Source organism: Canis lupus, chromosome 19 (genome assembly GCF_003254725.2).
Source record: "Canis lupus dingo isolate Sandy chromosome 19, ASM325472v2, whole genome shotgun sequence".
Lineage (NCBI taxonomy): Eukaryota > Metazoa > Chordata > Mammalia > Carnivora > Canidae > Canis > Canis lupus.
In genome coordinates, this window is record NC_064261.1 from 45,728,166 (window position 1) to 45,748,073 (window position 19,908).

At 35.7% G+C, this 19,908-nt stretch overlaps 1 long non-coding RNA gene across 3 annotated transcripts in view; it reads right to left on the reverse strand.

The window, feature by feature from the left end:
- Nucleotides 1–19,908, reverse strand: part of LOC112649109 (uncharacterized) — a 39,387-nt gene that overhangs the window by 14,137 nt on the left and 5,342 nt on the right. For 2 of the 3 annotated variants that reach the window (XR_004807086.2, XR_004807089.2), the window contains exon 2: nt 5,661–5,826. This is a non-coding gene — a long non-coding RNA (uncharacterized LOC112649109). Of the gene's footprint in view, nt 1–63; nt 234–5,660; nt 5,827–19,908 lie in introns of all 3 variants that reach the window. The other variant, XR_004807087.2, reaches the window with a different exon arrangement.

Here is a 19,908-nt window from a genome sequence, read left to right on the forward strand (position 1 = left end):
CTCTCATGAATAAATAAATAAAACCTTTTAAAAGAATAAATTAATTTAATTTAATTCACTTACCCTTTCACTCAGACACCATGGGCTCTTTGGAATGGTTTTAGTTTGTTGATTGGTTTGTTGGTTGGTTTTGGGGTTTTTTTGATGGGTTTAATGTAGTAAGATGTCCTTTGTAGTTTTCCAAGTCAATATTTGGCAAGATAAACTGCTAAGCAGATAGCATCTGTGAGGAACTGAGATGTGCAAGCTCTTCACTAAGTGCTTATGGTTTATGCTCAGATATAGTGCAATTTCACCAATGAACTCAGAAAAGCAGAGTAGATATTTGGCATATTCCTTTCCAATCTGTTTCAGTGTATTTTATTCATGGTATGGACAATCTTTGAATTTTTTTTTTTTTTTTTTTTTTTTGCTAAAGAGATGAAATCTCACTGTACACAAACAGAGAGAATTATAACATGTCAGCTAATTAAAAAAAGATGTCAAGCTAATAAGTGCACCCTTTATTACAAGCACATATGGAAAAAATCTTCTTGAAAATGTAATTTATTTCCATTCTCCTAAACCAATGAAACATTTCCTCCATAGAAGAATCTTGATTATATGTGTTGAAAACTCCTTAGGACTCCTATATGATATACTTTATTCAGCTAAGTATAGTTTCTCTCTGTATCTACTAAAATAAAACTTGGGACTTATATTATACTTTCTTTTCTCCATTTTTTGAAAAGATAGTTAGACAATATACCCATGTTCAATTTTGACTACTTTTTTAGTTTTCTTTTGATGTAATCAGACAGAATTCATAGTTCCTCTATCTCTCTCATTCTCTCTCTTTAGGTTTTAAGACCTCAAAACTAAAATTTTAAAGTACTGCTGAAAGTCAAGATAAGTTAGGAAATGGCAATAAGTCTTATAGCATCTGGTCATTTGCCCTTTTTTTCTTGCTTTACTTGTTCTATAAGGTGAGCAGTAATCACTTGCAGGAATTAAATTTGAACCAATTTATCTATCTATATTATATACATTATGCTATATACTATATATATTATAATTATATACATAAAACACAGTTATAAATATATATTGTTATGACATATATGTTACTATAGTCCAGTGAAAAAGCATGACCAGAAACAAGAAACTCTCCAGTTTTCTCTTTGGCATAACTAGCTGTGTGAGTCAACACACATCATTTCCTCCACAGTCAAATATGTAGCAAAATTTATTTTTTCTAAGTTTTTATGAGGTTCAACTGAAATATGAATCCAAAAATATTTTTTAAATAAGCTTATCTGCTGTGTAAATTCAGGTGGTGGCAATGGGTTGAATTATAAAATAGAAGAGAAAAAAAAAAAGTTAAGTCGTTGAGAGGGAGTAGAAAAAACATTGAAGAACACCTCCAGTAAATACAGTAAATAATTATCTTCTCGATTAAAAGTAACATGATATCTCTAAATAAATCTTTCCTATACCTAGTCTGTTTTGGAGGTCAGTCAATGAAGACTGATTATAGCATGTAAATACCGAAGATGATACTGACTGATGATGAATGAGACATATAGTTAAAGCTCACGTAAAAGATAGAATATCTAACAGGATGATGGAGAGAAAGTAAATATTGGGAATATTCAGGAGGTCCTTCTAGTTTGGAAAGCACTCCCTAAAATTTTTGAAGTTTATTTTTCCTTTAAACTCAGGATCTTATAGAACCTAGAAAAAATATTATTAAAAGATGTAAAGGCACTGTAGGAAATAAAGAGTTTATAAAAATTGAATATATTGAATGGTAAATTCCAAAGAAATATAGCTATATTATACTGTGAATCTCAAATTAATCCTTCCAATCTTTTGAGAATATTTGTAAAGCAAAGGGTGACTTCTTTTCATTCTGTTGTCTCCCCCCAAGTATGAATCGATTACTTGTGATAATATTTGTCATCAATATTCCCATCAATATCTTTAGTTTCCAACTAATCAGTTACTATTTTAAGTACAGGTCTTTATGCATCATCTCAGCATAGATTGAAACATATCTCTGCTACTACTCAGTAGCTTGTTTTGTTTTTTAGTTGTCATTAGACTAATTCTTTGCTACCCTTCCCCCTTTAAATAAAAGAATTCCATGAGATGGAAGCAAGTAACGCTTTCAAATATGAACATACTAGACAAACTTCCTTGCTCGTGAATTGTGCCAAGGGAAGCCTGCTACAAATTTCCCAGGATTAGGCAGGTAGGCAAATACTTTTTGGAATGAAAGCTGTGTACAACACTGTCCTCCATTACTGTTCTCTCTTTTCCCATGATTATTCTCCACCAGCAACTACTGTAGGCTATAGAACCAGGACCCAAATTAAATAATCTGCAAGATGACATTGTTTTTCCATGACCTATTGTGTCATTCACACTAGTTACTGGTAGTGAATAGAGTGATGACGTGGAGACTTAATTTGTGTATAAATGAAGGATGCATAAAATCACTAGGCAGTGACAGGGATGAAACCAGAGATGTTGAGGAAATCACTGGCATTTTTGGAAATCGGATTTGGGCATATATGTAAAAGCAAAAGGAAATAGGGGGGGAAAGCTCAAAACAGAATATCATGATGGAGAAATTCAAGCAAGTATAAATTTTAGCCATGTGTCTTTAGAAATTTGTTGGAGTGGTTTTATAAGGTAAACGCATCTTAGTTGTTATTTTCTTACCACTGCAGAGAAAATTCCAAGACTGTCCTCTAAACATGTTTCTTAAGCAAAATAAACTTAGTTTTGCTTTCTTTTAACATGCTTTTTGAGTTTTATGTTCAAATATCACATCCAGGTAGTATTTGTAATTTGAATTTAAAAGTTACCATGTGGTTGATGGAGCTGAGATGAAACCATCAAAGGCAGGATATTTCTATTGAGATCTACCGACCTGCAATGTGTGGAGTGAGAGTATCAAAGAGAACAGTTGCAGTATAATAAATTTTGAAAAATGATACATATTTTACATAACATTCAAAAATCATCTTTAAAAAATGGATTGCTGAGTTGTATTTGTTCTGCGGTGCTTTACATCTGATCCATTTGTTTTTTTTTTTTTTTTTTTTTTAAGAACAACAGTGATAACTGTTGACTTTTTTTTTAAATTTTTATTTATTTATGATAGTCACAGAGAGAGAGAGAGAGGCAGAGACACAGGCAGAGGGAGAAGCAGGCTCCATGCACCAGGAGCCCGACGTGGGATTCGATCCAGGGTCTCCAGGATCGCGCCCTGGGCCAAAGGCAGGCGCCAAACCGCTGCGCCACCCAGGGATCCCACATCTGATCCATTTGAAGGCAACGCTTCCTTTATATCCACACGTTGCTAAAGACTATTTTTTGGCACTTTTCCAGATATTGCGCTCACCACGTTTCAGCTTTAAATTTTGTTCTGAAAATATGGATTCACTAAATTGTAGAATGTTTAAGGAGACAGTTAAATTCTAACTACTGTATTGGGATATTTGGAGCAAAACTGTAGTTGTGTTTTTTTATGCTGTCTTTCCCTTTGGAATCTCAGGAAAATCCATGTCTCTGATGCAGTCCACATACCACAAGAAAGAATAGTATGCTTTCTCAGTAATTTGTCACTTTCTGTATGATGGAAAGCCTCATTTTCTAAAAGAAATATCAGAAAAGTGAAGGAAAGCACTTTGTACATTATTTTATCATTTTACCAAGAACAAAAATAATGGTTTAATACTTCCCGTAATTCCACTTTTTCCTTTTGCATACAAAGTAAGTTGCACAAGTTCAAGATTAACAGATCCTAATTGAAATGCTAAAAGATAAATATACAGTGTAATTATCCAGTTTGAAGTTTAACATTTTTGAAGATATTTCAATGTGAAAAAAATCTGTTCAGAGACTTCTTAACACATGTCATATTATAGAAAGAAATGAGCACTGATTTTTCTAGATATTTTCAGTGCCTAACAAAATATGGTATTTTATCTTGACTTTGTAACCAAGCACCATATTTTTAAACAGATGCCATTTCTCTTCTGATTCCTGTATCCCATTATGAATTACCTCAGTTGGGAAGAGGAGGGGGGAAGCATTTCATCAAAAAATAAGTCTATGCACCTGAAATACACTATGTTCTGAAGATAATAAAAAAATGTACACATACGATCATTTATCTCTGCTGATTTGAAATATCATCGAACCTTTAGAGCCAAAATACTGAAGTCTTGAGAGATACCATGAAACCATTAGAGTGGTATATTTATACTTCTAAAGGTGATATTCTTCTACCCCAATAAAATCTTTCCATATATGCAAACAATAATGGCAACAATGTAAATTGAATTATCCACAAAATACTATGTTTTTATTATAGCATTGCTAAAAAGATGTTCTGGGCTATGATACTGTTAGAAAGTGCTTTCATATTGTATATACCCGGGCTTCTAATTAGGCTTGTCAATCACTGATTGATTACTACCATAAGATGAAAGACCAATTGCATCCCAGCAATTATACTATCTTAAGGGTACAAAATGCAATGTTCTGCTCTCAGCTGTCAGCAAGATTTCACTGAATGAAGGTCTGTTCTATCACCACAGGCTGTTCAAAGGCCCTTCTGAGAACCTAAACGGCACATTAAGCTCTAGAAATACTGCTACTCAAAAGAAAATATGCAGTGGATTGAAGTTGACTAAATTTTAATTGATGAATGAGAAATCATTGGCATTGTAGCTTCACATTCTGTAATTTTAGGAAAATATAATCCATACAAATATGCAAAATTTCTGTTTCCATACTTCATATGCTTCCCTTCTTTTTTTTAATTTTTTTTAATTATTCATTTATGATAGTCACACACAGAGAGAGAGAGAGAGAGGCAGAGAGAGAAGCAGGCTCCATGCAGGGAGCCCGACGTGGGATTTGATCCCGGGTCTCCAGGATCGCGCCCTGGGCCAAAGGCAGGCGCTAAACCGCTGCACCACCCAGGGATCCCCCATATGCTTCCCTTCTTATCCCTCCCCACTTCTCTCTACCTGTTGACTCTCTCCACGTGTAAACACTTCCACGTCTGTGAGGAGACACATGTGTTTCATATATTGAACTTTGCCTTTTGGCTTTTTAGAATTTTAAAATAGTCAGTGGATATATATATTTCTAAATATATTCTAGCAGCATAAATATTCTTTTCTCTCCATTTCCTAAGGTTGAAATATTGTCAAGTCAATAATTATTTAATAATGAGTCAAGATTAATTATTAAATATTGTTTTTCATCCTAAAATGTACTCTTTTGGGGATAATAAACTTTCCAGTAACATTGTTTTAGGTGTATCTTTCAAATTCCAAAGTCAAGAGTTTAGGAGAAATATGTGGTTTAAGAACCCTACAGCCATGATAGCTGCTATAGTTTCAAATATTTGGAGGAAAAAAACAAATAACTGATTTAAAATGTGGAAGAGAGGCTTTAAGTTAGAGACTTATTTTGAATTTGACTTTTTGGTTTTCCGCTTTTCCAATAAAGAATACTGGATGACCTCCTAGTGCTATTGCTATGAAGCAAACCACCACAAACTGGGAGTAGAAAACAACACCATTTTCTTACACTTAAGGATTCTTTAGGCCAGGAAATAGGACAGAGCACACTGCTTCACAGTGTCTGGGGCTCACCTGGGAAGATTTGAATAGCACGGGACTGGAATCATCTAGAACTTTCTTCTCATGCCTTCCTTGTACTGGGGATGGGATGACTTGAAGAATGGTTATAGCTGGATCTGTCTATGGGAACAGCTGTAAGAGGTTTTCTATGTGGCTTGATATTCTCACAATATAATGGCTGGGTCAAAAAAAAAAAATGTGATACGAGTGAGTATGAGGATGTGGAAAAGCTACACGAGTTTTCATAAACTAACCCCAGTCACACAGGATCACTTCTGCTGGGCTCTAAGAATTGAAAGCAAATGCAAACCTCATCCATACTCATGGCAAGGGGACACAGAATGACCTCTCCTGGAAGGAGGCTAAAATAATTTACCACTATTTTAAAAAGCCAGCAAAATTTCATCTGAACACAAATTATTGATCACATCTGCAAAATAAATCAAGCTCTCCCAAGGCTCTCAAAATGCCTAAACTCTTTATGGGATTAGGTTCAAATTCAAGAGCCAAGATCCTGTCTTTTAAATATGGTCCAGGTATGGATAATGCTCCTCAGTGTGATCTTCTAATATAGTCCTTGAGTTTAGTCTCTCTTGGTCTTAAATCTGGTGAACTAAAGAAATGTGTTATCTTGTTTCGCATACCCAAAGTACAAGAGTGAGGTAGGCATAGGCTAAGTACAAGTGGCACTCCTGCTAGGAGATGGATGAGGGGAGGGAGAAGGAGAGGGACTGGAAGTGCCCAGCAGTCAACGTCCCATCGCATGTCTAAGATCCAGCCAGTATGAGTTGCCAGTTTCTGGGTTAGAGTCCACTCCTATTCCCTGGCTCCTGGCTATGGAATTCTCCATGGCTGTGAGCTCCAGCCTCTGGGCCCTTGTTCTGACGTCTGTGTTCTGTCCTTTCTATAAAAAGCAGCCCACGTTTGCAGCTGTGTAGTTGTTTCAACCTGAATCCTACCTGGAAAAATAGGGAGTTCAAAGCCCTTTTTTCATTTTGTACTCTCTTTCCAACAAGCTGCTATAAAAATCTTTAAATTTTATGTGTTTCTTGTGTGCCAATTTATCATTCACTTCATTAGACAAAGGCCACACCTCTCTTGCACCGGCTGTAATGAGGCTATGAGGAAAGCCAACAAGCAAACATACAAACTCTAAGAGTCTCAGAACCGTTGGTATCCAACAAAACCTTTGAGAGACTTTATACACTGAAAGGGTTTTTTATGCACATCTTAAATCTTTCAGAAGTCGGGATCCCTGAGTGGTGCAGCGGTTTAGCGCCTGCCTTTGGCCCAGGGCGTGATCCTGGAGACCCGGGATCGAATCCCACGTCGGGCTCTCAGTGCATGGAGCCTGCTTCTCCCTCTGCCTGTGTCTCTGCCTCTCTCTCTCTCTCTCTGTGTGACTGTAATAAATAAATTAAAAAAAAAAAAATCTTTCAGAAGTCTTACAAAATATGTTATGGTCATCCCTTGTTTAATTTTTAGCCTGAGACCATACTTTGCTGATGCATCCTAGATTTGCCTTGAGGCCTTTCACTACTTGAAAATATTCTGCTGGCAATAGTGGGTGTGGTAGCCATAACAACATGCCACTCAGATCTCTTGTTAGATGAAGCCCACTGACAGATAATCCCAGTGGGGCGCTTAGAATCTACCACGTAAGGAATGAGCCCATGTTTCCCATGGGCTGCTCTCGGCAACTAAGTGTGGCAAGGGTAAATTAAGCACCTTCCTATGAGAGGAAACACTCCCCTGATGGGGGACTTTGGCTTATCTGCCTAGAAGAAATTTCTTAGAACTGCACTGCAGCTGGCTAATCTGCCTATCCAACACACTCTCTCTCCTTCACAGGGGACAGACCTGCATCACAATCAAGTGGTTTTTTCCCCACCATCCCTGGCTTCCCCACTCTTTTCCCTCACAGTATGTACTTGAGGAAATCTCTTGCACACCTCATCCCTTCTTGCTGTCTGTTTCTAGAGTAACTGACTAACACACATGATACTAAGAATTTCACGGTGGAGAAGGCCAAATAGAAAACTCTGAAACCATCTCCCTAAAAATAATATTATATCCTGGAGTGACTAGAGTTTAGAACTAATGACCTACCAGATGCAAGGGTGATGGTTTTATTATATGTAACCTCCACTTAATTCACCAATATGACCTCTGCAAAAATGGGATGGATTCTGAATAATGACTATAGATTCCTGAAGGCTTAACCAAGTAGTAACCCAGATTATAGCTGCTGCGCCAGATGTGATATCATTGCAAGAACAAATTAGCAAGACTTCAGGTACGCTGCGTGTGACCACTCATTTGAAAACTGTATTAGAGTCAGATTTAAAAAGGCTATAAAACAGTTTGCATTCATGTCAGTTAAACAACAACATTTATTTATGGTTTGCCTTAGGACTATGTTAATATTCTTATTTTCTACCATAATATAGTCTGAAGATGTCAGCTCTGCCTGGACAACTCAAAGAACATTACACATATCATTACATTGATTATATCACACGAGTGGACCAAATGAGTAAAGGGAGGCTGGAACCTAGAGGCCACGTAAAGACACATGAGCCACAGAGGCTGAGAGAGAAATGCCACAAAATTCAGAGACCTACCACTACAATTAAATTTTAGGAGACTTCAGACACATGCCAGGATATTTCCTGCAAAATAAAAGATGCATTGCTGCGTCTTGTGTGCTCTCCCACAAAGAATCACAGCATTTGGTGACCAGCCCCTTTGGGTTCTAGAGACAACAAATGTTAGGCATAGGGATACTGCTTCACCCCATCTACAGAATAGCATGGAAGACTTTAACTTTTCATGGGGCCTGCAAGCATCTCTGTTACCTGTAGTGTGACTAACAACCTCAGTTTTCCTGGAACAAATGGGTTTCCTGGGACATGAGACTTTCAGTGCTAAACCCAAGAAAGCTCTAGATAAACCAATGTCGTTGGTCACCCTGGTTGGGGCATAAAATCTGGCAGACACTGCAGTGTTGTAAGCATCAGCAGTGGTAAAAATGTAGGATAGAGCTCGCGGTAAGCTGCAGTGAAAGAATAAAAATGCAGACACCTGGAATTATGGAAAAAGGCCATGCCATTCCAGCAGAGAATTACACTCCATATGAGAGCGAGAGGAGTTTAGGATGGATAGCAGAAGAGGGAGAGGATGATGCTGATGGCTCCAAGATGAGTTACTGTGATGGGGGCTATCTCCATAACCCATTCTTCTAAGTTTACTCTCAGGAAAAGAGGTCCCAGGGAACCCAAGAGAAGCTGCTCTTGGCACATATGCAGAGAAGTGTACTGTGCAGCGTAAGCAGGGAACTGTGGTTGCTCAGAAAGTGCATAACCCAGATCGTCTGCCGCAGGGAGTCTAGTTGACAGATGACCGCCATCTCTCAGTACCACTATTTTCGTATCGCAGTCTTAATTCGCAGCAACTTTGGCCTGGCTAAAATTTCTTAGGCCTGCACTCCGGTCTGAGGTTCTGTTTACGCAGTATTTTCTCCTGTTCTCTCCTTGTAAAGTGTCGTGCCTGCATCATGGTGTACCACCTCTCTCTCCCTCCCTTGGCTCCCTGCTCTTTCTAACTTACAGCTATTCCCACTCCCCACCGCACTATAAATCTATCACACTCTAATCTTGTTTTGACATCTGCTTCTTGGAGGACCTGAACTAATGCACTGGGAATGAGTTGTTGCATTTTAAAACCAGGAAATCCTGATTCTCATAGTTTCTCTATGTTCTACTTGAAAGACTAATAAGTTCTCTTTAGCTCATCACTCTCTAGTCTCATCTTATGATGCGTAGTTATGGAATATAAGGGACACTTGGAACATGCTGCAGAAATATCTCCTTGGCTGGATCTCTCAGGTCATTTAGGTACTTTGTTTTTCCATGTTACTGTAGGTGCCAGTTGTGCTTAATTCTTTTTTTTTTTTTAAATTTTTATTTATTTATGATAGTTACAGAGAGAGAGAGAGGCAGAGACACAGGCAGAGGGAGAAGCAGGCTCCATGCACCGGGAGCCTGATGTGGGATTCGATCCCGGGTCTCCAGGATCGTGCCCTGGGCCAAAGGCAGGCGCCAAACCGCTGCGCCACCAGGGATCCCTGCTTAATTCTTGATCACTATGTAATGAGAAATCGGTTTTCCTCCAGCTTCCAATAACAGCTTCCTTAACTTATTTTTAAATTTTCCCAACAGCTTCCTCAAGGCCTATTCAAGCATTTTCCATGACCTAGTTCCAAGGTTAATAGCATGTTTTCAATTTGCTCTTTATATTTTAGATTTTTGTGTTTTGTTGTTATGCATTTTGTTTTATGGCTTTAGCCCACCTCAAGTTACCACATTCCATTTCAATGGTTATTGGTGAGTCAGAACTCATTTCAAACTAAGGGCATACAATGCATATTCTACTATGTTCATGCATTCACTTTTGCTTTTCCCTCATGTTCAAAGTGAATCCAAACTCAAATATATAAATGTCAAAAGGAAGAGTGCATAGACCCTCCTGTTCAATAGGAACAACAAATTTGGAGCCATTTATTAAAATGTCCATAGATAATATTTATCAACTAACTGATTACCAATTTGTAAATGTGTAATATTAATGAAAGAAAATGTGTGACGCTAATGAACAGCCCAGGGAGAATTTTCAGACCTACAAAGTATTCATTAACCCTTCCTATACTTAAGACTCTTCTTTCTATCACTTGCTACTACTCCCCTTTCAGCACAGAAAAGCAACTGTCTTTAAAACTGGTACTCTGCTGTCCAGAGACATGATTTTTCCTCTACTAATGAGCCTACAGTATTTCCCCTTATGTTAATTCAAATCCAAATTTTTCATCCTCATCTCTGCCTTGAAATTTGATTCTTATGTCCCTCTTCTTAACACCAGTCCTCTTTTCTAGAGAGTTCAATCCTCCCTAAATGCCTTCATAATCTAAATGAAATGGATTTTGTCTTTCTTCACCATCAATCTAAATCTCATGTTTGCTATTGACAAATGGCTTAAAACCTAATGTTTTCCAAAAGATTGTCTTAACCCACCATCTCACAGATCTCTTTGAATTTCTAAGTCTCCACGGCATGTGTTTTCTAGTCATATGCCCTGTTAGCTAAATGAGAATGATATACTCATTCTTATTAATTCTTTGTTATTTAAAATCTATTTCTGGATTGACAAATTAATTCTGTTTTGTTGGGCATTTTTGTATATTTGATTTACATCCTAACTTATGGTGTTCATAGTTCTCAGATATTTGCTGCTCTTTTTAGTTGTGTGCTTTAGTTTGGGACCTCTCCCACATTCTGGACTGTGTAAACTGTCTTGTGGGTTATGACATCCTATTTGGGTCCTTAGCTTATTGCTATTGTGGTAAATTTCAGTTGGATGTCTTTAAAAAAATGTTATACAAATTCAGTGCCTCTGAGAAATCCTCTTTATTTTGGCCAAGATTATATGCTCATTAACTAGTTTTTACATTTCTTTTCTTGTAATTTTTGTAGATTGAAGATGGCAAGCAGTGATTTCAATATGTAACCCATCTGCCATTTTGATAGTGAAATTGTCCACTGTATATTTTATGTTATCTTCCACATAGTTGACAAGGATTATATTTTCATCATCTTGACTTTCAGAGTAGCTAAAAGAGTATCTTCAATGTAATAAATGCTCAATGAACATTTTTTTGAATGATATAATTAAATGTCATAGTTCCAACTCATGGTTTAATTCTGATATTATTTTGGGAATATGGTTTTAAACTGAAATTAAACCACAACATCCTCTTGGACGTAGAATATAAGAAAATATTCATAACCAGAGATAAATTTGAGAATTAGGATTTACTTCAGAGATTCAGAAATAAATTTAAATTTCTAAATTTCTCTAGTTTTTAAGCTCAGACTGGTTTTACTCCTTTCAAAAAGAGATTTATAAAGTAACTCGTATTTTTTTAGGTATTGTTCTGGATGCCGAGTTTATAGAAATAAATAAAAATTTAAAAAATCCTTCCATTAAGGAGTTCATATGTGTAGAGCACTGAGATGTTTTCAAGGAGGAAAATATAGCTGAACAGGATTGCCAAGAACAATACCAGATGGTGAGGGCAGAGAGTTTTTGAAGGAAAGATTGGGTAGAAACTTTTAGGCCATTGTGAAGATTTTGGTGTTTAATATGAGCTATATGGGGGACTACAAAAAGTTTCAACAGGGGAGTGACATAATTTTGGTACTGTTGCCTAGTCCCTCTATGCAGTGCCCATCACCTTCATTTACTTTTACACCACCCTGTAGCAGTCATTCTCAAACTTTTTGATCTCAGAAATTATTTTATTAACTTATTTAAACTGCTAATAATAAATCCACTTCATGTTTACATATAAACATATTTTTATGAAAATATTTTTAAAATACAGAGAAAGGGATAACATTGTTTTACATTTTTCAGATTTCTTTGATGGCTGCTTTGAAAGAAAACAATTGGATTCTTATATCTGCTTCTGCATTCAATCTATTACAATATTTTTTTGGTTGTAGTATATTGAAAAAATCAAATATGTAGTTAGAAAATGGAAAAATATTTAATAATCTATTCATATGATTATGGAGTGTTCTTTGATATAACACCAATAATTGATAAGAAGTAGTTTCTTAAATATTGATTACACTGCAAAATCTGAAACCATATCAAAGAAACTTTCACACTCTTTTGCATTAATATTCATTGATTAATCTTGTGATCTGAATGAGTGTTACCAATATATGATATTATAACAATATGTTGATCATTTAGAAAATACGGGTTTATTGACTTTTGCATATCTTTTATTGACATATTTCATTACATAATATTTAAAAATTACATTCAGTAACAGCACCTTTGATCCCACCAAAAAGGTCTTTAAATATTATGAAGCTGACAAATTCACAGTGGCAGATAAAAGTATTACAAAATTTTAATTTTCTCTTGAAAACTCAATTGTTTTCCCTTGGCAGCATATACTATCAGTTGCTTTAGTCACTTGTTTATTTCTGAGAAAATATCTGACCCAAGTCAAAATATCCATAGTATTGGTTTGGCATTCTTTTAAGGAAAAATGATATTTCATGAAGTTTTTAGTTCAGTTCACAACTTAATCACACAACGGTTTTCCTTTAGGCAACCATTGTATTCAACATGCTATAGAAGTACTTTATGCACACTTTCCATTTTGCCATAGAGTATATTAGAAGTAGGTACTCAAAAGCTGATATTTAATAAAACTAGTACTTTTTAGTAAGTTATAACTGAGACATTTATAACTGAAATTATCATTGGTTTTCTGCCAAATTATAGCAGTTAATACTACAATACTATTTGACTATTAGTACATCCCTTGATTCCTGTGAAGGCACCAGCGATTTTGCCTACTATTGTTTTTAACCATCATTTCTTCTTTTCTTCATCATTTCTTTATCCCATAGATCTTTCAGAGTACTTCGTTTAGTGCATGTGCCTTACCCCTCCTTGAATTATGACTAATTATGTTTCTGTCTCTGCCATATTCCAAAGCTCCCTGAAGTCAAGACTTGTATTTGATTTTACTCCATACACCACCTCAGTCACACAGTGATTTTCCCTTTACTACTAGTATAATAAGTACTGATTGAATGAGTAAATCAGCAGATTTTTTTTGTTCTAAATGGGAGACAATATATGTCACAATTTTGTTGAAATTCCCACCAAATCTTTCTATACTTAAGCTATCCACAATACACAATACCATGCTGTAATAGATTGTATGCATTATAATTTATATTTACCAATGCACAAAGGTAATCATTTGCCTTACAGGAATATTTACATGTGTGTAATTTTATTTTATTTTAATTATTGATTTACTCCTCTCTATCTTTTATGATAGAGTTCCTGGTGGACAATGAATATGTCTTATGAAAGTTTACTGCCTAGTATAATATCTTATATGTATGAGTCATTCAAAAATTGAAAGCTGATGAATAAATAAATAAATAGATATTTTTGGATAAAAAACTTATTCACAGATAAAAAATGAATGGTAATAAATGATACTGGAGCAACTAGGAAATCACATAAAAAATTATCCTAGACACAGAATTTACAAACTTCACAAAAATTAACTCCAAGTAGATCGCAGGCCTATGAGCAAAGGGCAACTATAAAACTCCTAGAAAATAACATAGGAGAAAATCTAGATGACCTTGCATTTTGTGATGACTTTTTACATATAACACCACAGGAAACTCCATGAAAGAAATGGTAAATTGGACTCCATTAGAATGAAAAACTTCTCTGTGTATGAAACTCTCAAAAGAATGAAAAGATATATATAGATATATAAATACATAAAAAAATGAAAAGACAAGCCAGAGACTGGAAGAAAATATTTACAAGATTTCTCTTCTAAAGTATTATTATTCAGAACACACAAAGAACTCTTAAAACTTGACAATGAGAAAATAAACAACCTTATTAAAACATGGGCCAAAACTTTAACAGACATCTCACCAAAGAAAGTATATAAATGGCAAATAAGCATATGAAAAGATATGTCATTGGGAAATGCAAAGTAAAACAACAATGAGATACCACTACACACCTATTAAAACATTCAAAATCCAGAACAATGACAACACGAAATTCTGGTGAGGATGCGGAGCAACAGGAACTCTCAATCATTCATTCATTGATTGGTGAGAATGCAAAATGGTACAGTCACCTTGGAAGACAGTTTGCAGTCTCTTGTAGAACTAAACATACTCTTCCATACAATCCACAATTATTTGTGGTATTTACCCATGTGAATGGATAAATAAATTATGGTACATCCAGACATTGGGATATTATTCAGCACACACATGCACAGAAAAGCTATCCAGCCATGAAAAGACATGGAAGAAACTTAAGTGCACATTACTAAGTGAAACAAACCAATTTGAAAAGGCTATATGCTAAATCATTTCAACTATATATTTATATATGACATTCTGGAAAAGGCAAATCTGTGGAGATAGTAAAAAGATCAATGGTTGCCAGAGGTTAGAGAAGAGGGATGGATGAATAGACAGAGCAGAGAGGATTTTAGGACAGTAAATTACTCTTTATGAAACTGCAATGGTAGATAAATGTCATTATAAATTTGTCCAATCCCATAGAATGTACAACACCAAGAGTGAATCCTAATATGATAACAGTGTGTCAGTGTCAATATAGGTTCATCAGTAGACTCAAATGTACCATTCTGGTCAGAATATTGATAATCAAGGAGATTATGCATATGTTGGGAAAGGTGGTAATTGGGAAATCTTGTGGTACTTCCTGCACAATTTTATTGTGAACCTAAAACTACTTTAAAAAGTAATCAATTAAAAAAGGAGAAGAAAGGAAATTTCCTTGTATGGATGGTGCCCACTCAACATAATCCATATTGTATAGATTACAAAACATATTCCCACAGAAAATTCTATTTTCCCTTATATAAAACAGTTAAGCATAAAATACAAACGTTATTAACCATTTCCTTCATTTGTCATTGCTCTACAATTATGCTATTGTTAACCAGTCTTTTTATTACTGTTAAATGTTAACTTTTGGCAAACCTTTGGCTGCATAATAAATGCATACAAATGGAGGGACTGGTAATTAGTTGAAAACTTATAGCTTGATTACACTATTAAAATTATAATTAGAACAATTGTTAACTTGTATTGATTATGCACTAAAAATTGTGTAATATTGTCTCATTTACTTTTCTTAACGCTTATATGCAGAAGGTTATGTAGTTCTACTTTCACATAAAGAAATTGAAACATCAAGTAATTTACAGAATGCTATACAGTAAGCAGTTAGAACCAGGATTTGAACCCATGTACTCATTCCATTATGCTCCTAAATACTATAATGTCACACTTTTTGCAAAATAATCATTAAATATTATTGAAAAGATGATATTTTGCTAAGCATTCTAAATCAGTCTAACCTTTTAATGGTTTATAGCCCAAGATGCCCATTGTACAAATAAAGAACAGCATGTAGGTGGAGTTTGCCTTGGCCTTAATAGCTTTTTATATGATGGTATGAAATTAAATAATTGCAATGATTTAAATTCCACTGACCGATATCTCCCCTGCTATTGTAATAGACTAACAACCTACAGGGTCCTCTTTTCAATTGCCACTATTTTCAGGAATCCCCAATGGGTATCAAATATGTTCATTAAACCTATCTTCTCCCATCAGATGTTGGCAGTTGTGATAGTTAATTTTATGTGTCAACTTCGAGAGTGTTTTGAATGAAATTAACATTTACACTGGTGAACTTTGGGTAGAGCAAAATTCCCTCCATAGTGTAGGTAGGCCTTTTCAGTTGACAGCCTGAATAGAACAAAAAACCTGGTTTCCCCAAGTAAGAGAAAATTCTCTAGTAGGCTGCCTTTGGATTTCATCTACACGATCAGCTCTCCTGGGTCTGCAACCTGCTTTCCCACACTGCAGATTTTGAACTTTGGTCTCCATAATCATTTGGCCAATTCCTTATAATAAGTCCTTTCCTTTCCTTTCCTTTCCTTTCCTTTCCTTTCCTTTCCTTTCCTTTCCTTTCCTTTCCTTTCCTTTCCTTTCCTTCCTTTCCTTCCTTCCTTTCCTCCTTTCCTTCCTTTCCTTCCTTTCCTTTCCCCTTTCCTTTTCCTTTCCTTTTCCTTTTCCTTTTCCTTTTCCTTTTCCTTTTCCTTTTCCTTTTCCTTCCCTTCTCTGGAGAATACTGACTGACATACCAGGCCCTGCAATCAGTGACTTAGCCTGTCGTGGTGGCCTACCTACATGGTGATTTGTGACTAACTGGAGAAAAAGGTCACTCCCTCTCATGCAGTATTTTGCTGGAGAGTTCTCAAAGCAGAACTGCTTGTAACTCAGTCTTTCACACAGTTTTTCTGTACAATTTTTTTTTTATAGTCCTTCTTCTTGGGATATGTGAGACTGATGATTTAATCAGAATTGTGACTCCCCTTCTACAATGACTCCAGTTAAAGTTAACTCTCATGCACAGCTACTTCTTCTCTTGGGATGAATTATTTCCCTCTGTTACTGTCAGGTTGGTGTGTTACACTATCTTTCCAAGACATGCTTCAGATACTTCAGCTCTCTAGTAGTATTCTTTCCTGCGGATCACTTCAGATGCCATGCAAAGAAATTCTCTTAGGAATGTCCTACCAGGACTCTAAGAATGCCCAGTATGTCTGAATCTCAACAAAGGTAATATTACCCAACAAAGTTAATATTTCTGCAACATGCGGAATACTTTTGTTCTAATTCCCAAGGCATTTATATTCTGTGGGAAAATTAACCCTCATGTGTCCTATTTTATTTTTCCATTTGACCAGATGTCAATAAGCACAAAACACTAGTAGTTCCACTAACTTCACTTATGGACATGGAGAACTATAATTTTCCCCAAATTTTGTTTGTGTAAGAAGAATCTTTGGCATAAAGGGTAAAGACAAATTGTGTCCTATGAGGGAGTGATCTGATGCTTATCAGATTTGTTTATGCACAATGTCTTATCTGACTAATAAGCACATATTTATAGGGACAATGAATGATTCAGAAGGTGATATCTGAACAGAAATCTGACATACACACTAATATTAATTGTCACTCCATAAAATGATGAGATTAGGAAGAAAAAGTAAGATTAGAAGAATATACAATCTAAAACAAAAATCCTGTTTAATTTTTTGAGACAGTGAACAATGACAGCTCAGTAGGGTTTAATGTTTAATTAGGCAAGGTCACAGCTGAACTTTTAGTTTTCTTCCTATTATTAAGTCTTCTATAAAGAGGTGGAATTTTAGAACCTATTTGAGGATCAGAGAAGAAAATGCATTTAGCACTCCAAGGGATAAAAAGAAGATTCTCCAGACATTAAGATAACTTTGCTACTACCTACTCATTATCTGTCTTATAACAATAGCCAGCTAGTCAGTGACTCACCCAAACCAAATGTGCGAAGTGTGCAACTCTGAATAGATCAAAGACATGTACTCCATTTACTGGTATTAAGATACAGGTGTTAAAGTTGAGGAAATAGAAAATAAAAAGTGATGGAAAGTTTACTACAGTTGTTGGCTCTAAGGAGTTGCCAAGTGAGCCAAGCTCAGTCATCTATTGTTCAAACAAATGTACCTCTATTATGCCCCCGGAGCTATGACTACTGCCCTGAAGGGTACCCTCCAGGTGATCTCAGGAGTAACAATGATGCAGGTCTGCTTGTGAGTTAAGATAAATTTCTACCACATTAATATTGGATATGTCAGTACTTAACTGATATTAAGGAGGAAGCATTTTCTTGTTACTGAATTCTTTGCTCATTTTTAAATCTCAAAGTGTTGTTATACTTACAAGCAAAAAATTATTAGAGATCCCCTCCTTTAAAAAAAAAAAAGCAGTGTTCATGATTATGTGTATTAAAACTTCCACACCTTAAAGTTACCCTTCAAGTTAATGCCATTAAGCTTTCTTTTTTTTTCCTTTAAAGATTTTATTTATTTATTCATGAGACACACAGAGAGAGAGAGAGAGAGAGAGAGAGAGAGAGGCAGAGACATAGGCAGAGGGAGAAGCAGGCTCCATGCAGGGAGCCTGACGTGGGACTCGATCCCGGGTCTCCAGGATCACACCCTGGGCTGAAGACAGCACCAAACTGCTGAACTACCCAGGCTGCCTGGCATTAAGCTTTCTAAATGAAACTTAGGGATAATGTGCTAGTTTTGAACATCTTCTTAGAGTTTATTTTGGGGTGCCTGGTTCAGTCGGTTAAGGACGGACTCTTGATTTTGGCTCAGGTCAAGATCTCGCAGGTAATAGATATAAGGCTCCTTGTTCAGTGTGTCCTCCCTCTGTTCCACTCTCTCTCTCTCAAATAAATAAATAGAATCTTTTTTTTTTAGAAAAGTCTTCTGTTATATTATAACAAATTATTTATTGTTCCTATATGTTAAAATTTTCTTATTCTCTTTACGTGCATCAAGGGTACTCAGATATGTCCCTTGCTAATGCTAAAAAGCATTATTTTTCTATATATATTTTCTAGTCTCTCATGGTTATAATGATGTTTCCATTCAAATACTCAGTCTTGCTATCCACAACTGTATTAATTATAGAACAATACTAATCATTGGAAGGATTAACAAGTAAAAAATATTGATATTTCTGCAAATGGGAAATAGTACCAAAACATCTCATTTTGTCCCACATCACATTCCTCTTGGTATTTATTTTTGGATCCTTTGAAATCACTCTTTCATGCTCAAGGGCAAGCACTAGGTCACTTACCTACTAGTTATCCTTTCCCAATTTTTCTTTGTTAATCTAACCACAAATTTACCTAGATTTCAGGTGACTACCTGCTTTAGAAAGGGGCTCCTCCTTAAACCTAGTTGGAGGATGAATCTTGATTACTGAATATCATGGCAATTCTACTCCTCTCAAGCCTGAATTAAGAAGGATTTAATAAGGATTTTCTTATATAATTCCAAATCAGGACAATGTTGAGGAAATCTTCTAGGGGCCTCTGGAAAAGATTTCATTCCTCTTAGGAATATATCCTCTTTGCCTCTTTTGACATTTAGATGATTGTGTGAGGATGGGATGCTGAAAGCTCATCAGTAATACCAAAAGGGGTCAAGTTTAAGGACATTAGCTCACAGGAAGAGGATGCTTGCTCAAAAAGATTAGAGGAATTGGGTGTTTGATGATTTCATTTAGCCATTGATTTGATGAACTCTGGAATGTCCTCCCTTGGGAATCTTGTTTCATGAGGTCATGTGCCCCTATTGTCTAAGCAATTCTGAATTGGGAATAGTACTACTTGCAGCTGAAACCATCCTAACTGACACATCTTATATTTAGGACCCACGCATACTTATTATCTGCTTTCATTAGCTCCAGGATCTTGAATTTTTGAAAGGAAATGTTAAATCCCTTCTCTCAAAGAGAACAAACATTTTTTCAGATAATGGTAAGGTGCTACAGGGAACATTCTGAAAGAGTATGTGCTGTTTTTTAGGTATTAAATCTGAAATAGGGAATTCCCATCCAACTTTGGTAACTATACAGTTAAGCACTGTGTTTTTAAAATGTAGAAGAGTGAATAAAGAGTTGAAATAATTAGATTTTAAATTTAGATATCATTTTAGAAGAGCTAAAATTATCTTTATATATAC